Source organism: Furipterus horrens, unplaced genomic scaffold (genome assembly GCF_987537825.1).
Source record: "Furipterus horrens unplaced genomic scaffold, mFurHor1.1.pri manual_scaffold_4, whole genome shotgun sequence".
Taxonomy (NCBI): Eukaryota; Metazoa; Chordata; class Mammalia; order Chiroptera; family Furipteridae; genus Furipterus; species Furipterus horrens.
The window spans coordinates 133297414-133306394 of record NW_028327174.1 but is presented as its reverse complement, the minus strand read 5'-3'; the positions used below and the strand labels follow the sequence as shown (position 1 = coordinate 133306394).

Here is an 8981-nt window from a genome sequence, read left to right as displayed (position 1 = left end):
ATATCTTCTATTTTTCCTGATGACTCTGGTTAAAAGATTGTCCATTTTGTTTACCTTTTCAAAGAATGAGTATTTTTTAGACTCTATTTTATTTATTTCTGCTCTGATCTTTATTATTTCATTATTCTTCTCACTTTTGAATTTCTTTGTTGTTCTTTTTTTCAGTCACTTTAAGTGTAAAGTTAGATGGTTTAATTGAGATTTTTCTTATTTCTTGAGGTAGGTCCATAATGCTATGAATTTCCCTCTTAGGACTTCTTTCACATTTTTTCCATAGATTGTGGATTGTTGTGTTCTCCTTTTCATTTGTTTCAACATATTTTTTATTTTCTTACTCATTTCCAACACATTCATTGTTTAGCAACATGTTATTTATCCTTCATGCCTTTATGTGTATTTCATTTTGTTTCTTGTGATTGGTAACAGTTTTATACCGTTATGCTCAGAGAAAAATGCTTCATATAATTTGTCTTCTTAAATTTATTGAGACTTGTTTTGTGTCCTAAGATGTGGTCTATGCTAGAAAACATTTCATGTGCACTTGAAAAGAAGATGCATTCTGCTGCTTGGGGGTGAAATGATCTGAAGATATTGATAAAATCCATCTGATTTAGTGTATCATTTAAGGCTGCTGTTTTCTTGTTGATTTTCTTTCTGGAAGATTTATCCATTGATGTCAATGGGGTGTTAAAATCCCCTACTATGTTGTTGATCTGTCCCTTTATGTCCACCAAAATTTGCTTTATATATTTAGGTGCTCCTGTGTTGGGTGCATGAAGGTTTATAAGGGTTATATCCTCTTGTAGAATTGCTCCATTTATCTTCAGGTAGTATCCATTTTTGTCTCTTATTATAGCCTTTGTTTTAAAGTCTATTTTGTCTGAGCAGCTTTTTGGCTCCTTCTTGAACCTCAGTCTGGTTTGGCCTTCTTGCCTCCACTCCAGCCTCCACCATGTCCACAAGGATGACCCAGAAGACCACCTACAAAGTGTCCACCTCTGGCCCCCGGGCCTTCAGCAGCCGCTCATACTCGAGTGGGCCCAGCATCAGCTCCTCGGCCTTTTCCCGGGTGGGCAGCATCTACCGGGTTCGCCTGGGCGCCAACATGAATCTGACTGGAGGTTTTGGCGGAGCAGGGAGTATAGGGTCCATCAAAGCTGTCCAAGTGAACCAGAGCCTGCTCAGCCCCCTGAAGCTGGAGGTGGACTCCAACATCCAAGCCATGCATAACCAGGAGAAGGAGCAGATCAAGACCCTCAACAACAAGTTTGCTTCCTTTATCGATAAGGTGCGGAGCCTGGAGCAGCAGAATAAGATTCTGGAGACCAAGTGGACTCTTCTGCAGCAGCAGAAGATGACTCGCAGTAACATGGACAATATGTTCGAGAACTACATCAACAACCTTCGGCGGCAGCTGGAAACACTGTCCCAGGAGAAACTGAGACTGGAGACGGAGTTTGGCAACATGCAGGGGATGGTGGGGGACTTGAAGAATAAGTATGAGGATGAGATCAACAAGTGCACAGAGATGGAGAATGAATTTGTCCTCATCAAGAAGGATGCGGATGTAGCTTACATGAACAAGGTAGAGCTGGAGTCCCGCCTGGAAGGACTGACCGATGAGATCAACTTCTACAGGCAGCTGTATGAGGAGGAGATTCCTGAGCTGCAGTCCCATATCTCCGACAGGTCCATGGTGCTGTCCATGGACAGCAGCTGCTCCCTGGAACAGGACAGCATCATTGTGAAGGTCAAGGCCCAGTACGAGGAGATCGCCAACCGTAGCCGGGCTGAGGCTGAGACCATGTACCAGATCAAGTATGAAGAGCTGCAGACATTGGCTGGGAAGCATGGGGATGACCTGCGTCGCACCAAGACGGAGATTTCTGAGATGAATCGGAGCATCAGCCGCACCCAGAGGGCTGCCCTGGAGGCCCCCATCACTGACGCCAAGCAGAGTGGTGAGCTGGCCGTCAAGGATGCTCAGGACAAGGTGGCTGAGCTGGAAGCTGCTCTGAGAACCGCGAAGCAGGACATGGCCCGGCAGCTGCGTGAATACCAGGAGCTCATGAACGTCAAGCTGGCCCTGGACGTGGAGATCGCCACCTACCGCAAGCTGCTGGAGGGCGAGGAGAGCCGGCTGGAGTCTGGGATGCAGAACATGAGTATCCATACCAAGACCACCAGCGGCTACTCAGGTGTGCTGAGCCCAGTTTATAGCAACTTCAACTACAGCATGGGCTTCCAGGCCAGCTCGGGTTCTGGCGGGAGCTCTGGCTCCTTCAGCCGCACCAGCTCCAGCTCCTCCAAGACAGTGGTTGTGAAGAAGATTGAGACCCGCGATGGGAAGCTGGTGTCTGAATCATTTGATGTCCTGCCCAAGTGAATGACTGCTGCTGACGGGAGGTCCTCTGAGCTGTGCAGGGGGGTGGAGGGCACAGGAGGCCCACCTGAAGCTCAGCCCCACCCAGTCCTCAGCGCACCCTTGGGGTGGGGGAGTTTACTGCCTTTTCCCCGTGTCCCTGACTAGAAGCCAAATCAAGTGTTTTCCTTTTTCCCCAAAATAAAGTCTCACCTGGCTCTGCCAAAAATAAAAATAAAAATAAATAAAATAAAGTCTATTTTGTCTGGTATAAGTATTGCTACTCCAGCTTTTTTTTTTTTTATTTCCATTTCCACAAAATGCTTTTTTCTTTTTTTAAAAAATATTTTATTTATTAATTATTTTTTTTAGAGAGAAGGGAAGGGAGGGAGAAAGAAAAGGAGAGAAACATCAATGTGTGGCTGCCTCACATGTACCTTCAACTGGGAACTTGGCCCACAATCCAGGTATGCGACCTGACTGGGAATCAAACCCGCAACCCTTTGATTCATGAGCAAATGCTCAATCCACTGACCCGCATCAGCCAGAACACAAACTATCTTTGTACATGTTTACTTTCAGTCTATGCATGTCTTTCATTCTGAGAGAGGTCTCTTGTAGACATCATATATGTATATGGGTCTTGTTTTCTTATTAATTTAGCTGTCCTATATCTATTGATTGGGACATTTAAGCCATTTACATTTAAAGTGATTATTGATAGGTACATATTTATTGCTCTGTGTTCTTTATAACTATGTCCCTCCAGGGGGTTGTTGTTGTTCTTCTTCTCTTTCCTCCTCCTCCTCCTCTTCCTTCTTCTTCTGAAAAAAAATAAATTAACATTTCTTGTAATACTACTTTGGTGGTAATGAACTCCTTTAGCTTTTTGTTGTCTATGAAGCTATTAGTTTGTCCTTCAAATTTAAAATGTAGCTTTACTGGGTAAAGTAGTGTGATTATAGGTTCCTGCTTTTCATCACTGTGAATATTTCATGCCAATTCCTTCAGGCCAGAAATGATTCTGTTGATAAATCAGCTAACATTCTTATGGGAGCTCTCTTGATAGGTAACCATCTTTTACTTGCTACTTTTAAGATTCTCTCTCGTCTTTAGCTTTTGGCATTTTAATTATGATGTAAACTGTTCTGAGTTACTTTGGGTTCATCTTATTTTGGACTCTCTGCACTTCCTGGAGTTGTGTGACTTGTTTCTTCACCAGATTAGAGAAGTGTTCATTCATTTCTTCAAATAAATTATTAATCCATTGTTCTCTCTCTTCTTCTTCTGGTACCCAATGATGCAGATATTGTTACACTTGATGTTGTCCAGAGGTCCCTCTATTCTCATTTTTTTAATTCATTTTTTTTTCTTCTTCCCTGGTTGGGATTTTCTTCTACCTTCACTTCTAAATCACTGATTTGACCCTCTACTTAATCTAATCTAATATTGATTCCTTCAAGTGTAGTCTTTGTTTCAGATATTGCATTTTCTTTCCTGACTGTTCTTTATGGTGTTTATGTTCCTTTTAATGCTTACTAACTTTTTAAGTTCTCACTGGGTTTATTGATTATCCCACTAAGTTTCTTGAGCACCCTTATAACCATTGTTTTGAGCTCTGTATCTGGTAGATTGATTGCCTCCATTTCACTTAGTTCTTATTCTGGGAATTTCTCCTGTTCTTTCATTTGGGGAATTTTTTTGTCTCCCCATTTTGGCTGTCTCTGTATTTGTTTCTGTATATTAGGTAGATCTTCTATATCTCCTAGTCTTGGTTGCATGTCCTTAAGTAGTAGGTGTCCTGTGAAGTTTAAAGTGAAGCCTCTCTGAGCACCCTGAGATCTGCCCATGCTTGCTAGCTGCTTTTTAGTCTCAACACTGAAAGAACCTCTGGTAATACACGAGTTGTGTGAATAGGTTCTCAGTAAGTATTCAGGTAGAGCCACACAACACAGTCTCTCCCTGTACATCCCTGACACCCCCTGAACGGGCCCCATAGCTCCTCAGAAGCCCTCCTTGGAAGTATACCCTGCGAGCCCAATCTGGCCACATCACCAGACTCCTCTGTAGTGCTCGAACTTGGGAGAGTGGGGTCAAAGAAAATTGGAAAGGTGGGACTAGAGCATTCCACCTAGCTGATACCATATGGAGGGTTGTATTAGACCCAGGAAAGATGGTATCTATGGGCAGTGTGGGGGATGGACTCAACACAGGCATATTAGCAGCTATTTTTCCAGACTTCTCCCTGTATGACTCCAGTCTGCTCTGAGCAGAGGCCAAGATGAGTAACAACAAATGAGACTTGGGATAATGGACCCTTAAGAGGGCACTTGGTTTTCTACTGGACCCCTGTCTCTCCCTGGCACAGAGAATCCCCACTGATTTTTATAGCCAGATTTTATGTAGATGCCTCTTCCCAGCTCTGGTTTTCTGGGCTGAGGAGCCTGCCATGGGGTTGAGACCCCTCACTCCTCAGGGAGATTATTTCCACTGAGATATCCCTGTGGATTTTCTAACACCAAATGTGGGAGCAGGGCCAGCCCTTTTAGTGTCTTTGTACTTCCTACCAGTCTGGATGTGGCTTCTTCTCTAATCCTTGGTTATAAGATTTCTGTCCAGACAGTCCTCAATAGGTTTTTCAGGTTGATTGTTTTATGATTTAGTTGTCATTTGCATTTGGTCCTGAGAGGAGATGAGTGTAACTTCTACCTACTTCAACACTATCTTCTAACCCCCTCCATCTGTGTATCCTTTGTGGTGAGATGTCTGTCCAGAGCTTATGCCCATTTTTTTTAATTCGGACATTTGTTTTCTTATTGCTGAGGATTGAGAGGTTTTTTAAAATATATATTTGGATACCAGTTCTTTATCATATATGTGTTTTAAAAATACCTTTGAGTCTATGGCTTATCCTAAAATTGGTTAGAAGACTGACATCCACAAAATTGCCCTCCCCTCCCATCTCTTCTGATCTCATATACCATCAGGGGCTTCTCTCTCTTCTTCCTGGTAGAGCCTGGTGATGATCCCCACCTCGAGGACCTATGTTCTCTGTTTGGGAGGGTCCTATTTCTGGGCAGACAAAGGATATGTCACTGATCGTGGCCTCACCTGGCTGTGTCAGACCAAGTAAAGTTCACCTGACCTGAATTTGAAAGATATGAGGGCTCTCTCCTTTGTCCCCACTGAGCAGAGCCCCCCTCACAGAAGCTGAATGTGCTAGGTATGTGGACTGGGGGCTGGCACAGGGCCAGGGCAGGGGGTTGCTGCTGGAGGAGCTTTAAGTGTGCTTTGGGCACTGTGGCCTGCCCCAAAACCCCAAGCCTGATGCTTTGTTCTTCCAACACCTTTAATGAGCCCCCATGTAAGGTCTCTTCTGCTCACACAAATTCAAATGGGTCCTTCAGTTGCAACTGAGAACTTCACCTGGATAGAGCACATTCATCATGGTGGTCCCTGTAACTGTCTGAGCTTCCCTAGACCTCCTTTCCTGACTGAGAGGAAGGGTCTCTGAACTTGGAGGGACAGGGAGCAGGCCATAATGTTCTGACCCACATTCTCCTGTATCCTGGATGGCAGAGCCGGACTGCTCAGCTAAGTTATGGAGCAGGGCAGGGCTGGCATGGGCTAGGGCTTGGAGGGGATGGGACATGGGGCAAAGCAGAGGCATGATAGATGGGGCCTTCCAGATGGGCATGTCCTTCCCAGGTACCTTCATATCCTCCACTCCCAGCCCCTTCTCCTCCCTTCCTTCCTGAGGTCTCAGTACCAAACCTCGACACCTCTATTTTTTCAAACAAAGCTCAATGAGAGCAAGATTATGGGGAGCTGTGCCCAACACCTTAACATTGTGTTTTCATTATACCAAGAATCTCCACTGGTACAGACTTGTCCTAAATAAATAAAGATTGTTGGACTCAGAGCACTACTTGGGTCCCCCACCTCAAGCGTCCTTTCAGACAAAAGCAGTGACCTCACTTCCTGATGATAGAGTCCAGCAGAACGTGGAACCCTGGTAACCAGGCAGCCACATTCTAAAATTACAGTTACCCAGCTCACTTGACTAGAGTCATCTGCACCAACAGGATGTTTTCTTGTTGTCTGTCTGTGTCCTGAGGGCATAGCCTCAAAAGAGGAAGCCAGGGAGGTAACACGGAGGCCCAGAGCAGTTTCGCTCAGGCCAGTCCAACACTCTGGTCCTACCTAAGCAGCCCTATGTCCCATCTGTGTGTGTATGTAAGGGGGTTCACATGGGGAGGGCCTGCCCCAAGAAGGAACAGGCTGAGGAGGGGTCAGAAGCATGGTAGGCAAGTTATTTTCACACCCCAGGTCAAGGCTGGCTGGGTGGATGTGCAGTGTGGGCTGTGCCCTCTGCCAGAGATTTATCCCAAGCCCTGGAAGTGAATCTCATTTCCCCTGGGTGGAGGTCTGTGCAGACACCGGGCTGGGCCTGAATCGGGAACAGAATGTCCAGTGCGCAGAAGCAGCAGCTGGGCAGGGTTTGAGGCCTCCTAAATGGCTGCTGATCACTGTTATTGCAGAGCTCAATCCAGGTCTTTGAGGAACAGCAGCTGGTCCGCAGTGAGCCCCACCAGTCTCCACCAGTGAGGAGCAGGTGTGCCACAGCACCAAGAGCCACAGCAGGCCAAAAGTTACTGTGGCCACCTGGGGTTCTGGGGAACCAGGCCCCATGGGTAGCCAGAGAAGGACTCTTCTGCAGAAGCTTCGCAGGCTCCACAGGCAGCTCAGGATTTCCCGCTCCAACCTGGAGCAACGTGGCCACGTTAAACCAGTCTGGATGATCTAGAGCCCAAGAAAGCAGAGCCCAAGGGTAAGGGGATGGGGGAGTTGCAGGTGAGATTATGGGGAGGGGTTGGTGCCAGACACACAGGGTGCACCCACAGAGGCTGCTTAGGAGCAAAGACCAGCCTTAGATCACCCGTGTGCTGGACTGCTCACAGGGAGAATGTCCTGAGGTGGGTCTTGGGCTCTAGCTGTGTTCTGTCTTTGGTGAGACATATGGAAATGCAGATAGGTGGGTGATCGTTTCTCCTCTTGCAACTCGAGCACCAGCCCAGGAGGCAGAGCTGGCTCCGGCTTCAGCACCTGTCATACATCCCGAGGAGACTGATGCAGAGTCAGGCCAGGAGGCCACTCCAGACCTGGAGGGATGTCCACCTCCAGTGTTTGTACCACCTCCAGCAGCTGTTCCAGCCACAGGTGTGGAGCCAAGGCAGGCCTGTGCAGCAGCTCCTGCCCTGACTGAGCCCTCGCCCCTTCCCACCTGAAGAGCCCTCCCTTGAATCTGCCCTGGTTCCTGCACAGGCCCCTGTGCTAAGTGTCACCCCAGGGCCAGAAGCCAGTCAGGCAATGGTTGGCTCTTCCTGTGACCAAAATAAAAATGAGAAAAATGAAGAAATATGGAATGACTAACCACAAGCTGGAAAGCATTCTTCACAGCCCAAGGCTGGAGAGAACTGTAATATCCCTGTGGTGCAGCAAACTCTTGAAAGTCAGAATTTTCTAAAGGGACAGAGGGCAGCACGTGTGCTTCCAGTGAGAGGTGGTGCACACGCCAGTGCATTCCAGATGCCCGACATCCCTGATGGGGACACACACACTGTAAGCACTGGGAAGAGAGCACTGTTACCATTAAGCTTCTGGTCTGGTGGCGACCAGCTCTGGGGACAAAGTGAGGAAGCAGAGGCCTCAGCAGATGCCTTGGAGAGAAGGGGAAAGGTCCCTCCTCTGGGAGAACAGTGTGCAGCACCCGTCAGAGGCCCACAGGTGCTCACTTTACCCTGCAGGGCTCAGGCTGAGAGGTTATCTCACAGACACTCTTGCACAATTTTTCAAAGATGTATTTTCAAGACTACCCATCAGAGCACTGATGATGGGAAATGAAAAAAACACTAATATCCATGGAAAAGGGATGGGGCCCACCAATCCTGGTCCACACAGATGAGGGAAGCTGAGCAGCTGCTAATGCATGTCAGGGGTCCTCTCATGTGAGACATGTGACCCAACCATCTGTATCCAGGATCCCAGCTGTTAGACCACATACATGTGATTTCCACAGGCAGACACACATATGTGAGAATGAGTCATGCATGATAGAAACAAAGACAGCATGAGAGAGGCAGAACCTGAGAGAGACCCACCAGGCCACACAGGTGGAACTTGCAAGTCTCTTATTTTCTCCTTGAGGTGATATCTAAATTTTTATAGTACATGGATGACTTTGATAGTTTTAAAAACAATAAAGACTTAAATGTAAGGTCCCAAAACATAAAAATCCTAGAAAATAATATAAGCAGTAAAGTCGTGGACACGTCTCATAGCAATATTTTTTCTGACATATCTCATGGGCAAGAGAAATAAAATAAAAAATAAAAATAAATGGGACTACATAGAACTAAAAAGGTTTTGTACAGGCAAGAAAACCATCAACAAAGTGAAAAGACTACCCTATGAATGCAAAAACATATTTGCCAATGATACATCTAATAAGGCGTTTATTATCCAAAATTTATAAAGAACTTATAAAACTCAACACCAAAAAACCCCAAATGATATAATTTTTTAAAATGGGCATGGGACCTGAATAGCCACTTCTTTA

At 46.2% G+C, this 8981-nt stretch overlaps 1 pseudogene; it reads left to right on the top strand.

Annotated features, from left to right (window-relative positions):
• Positions 1–904: 904 nt before the first annotated feature.
• Positions 905–2386, top strand: LOC150012878 (keratin, type II cytoskeletal 8 pseudogene; annotated as a pseudogene).
• Positions 2387–8981: the final 6595 nt, after the last annotated feature.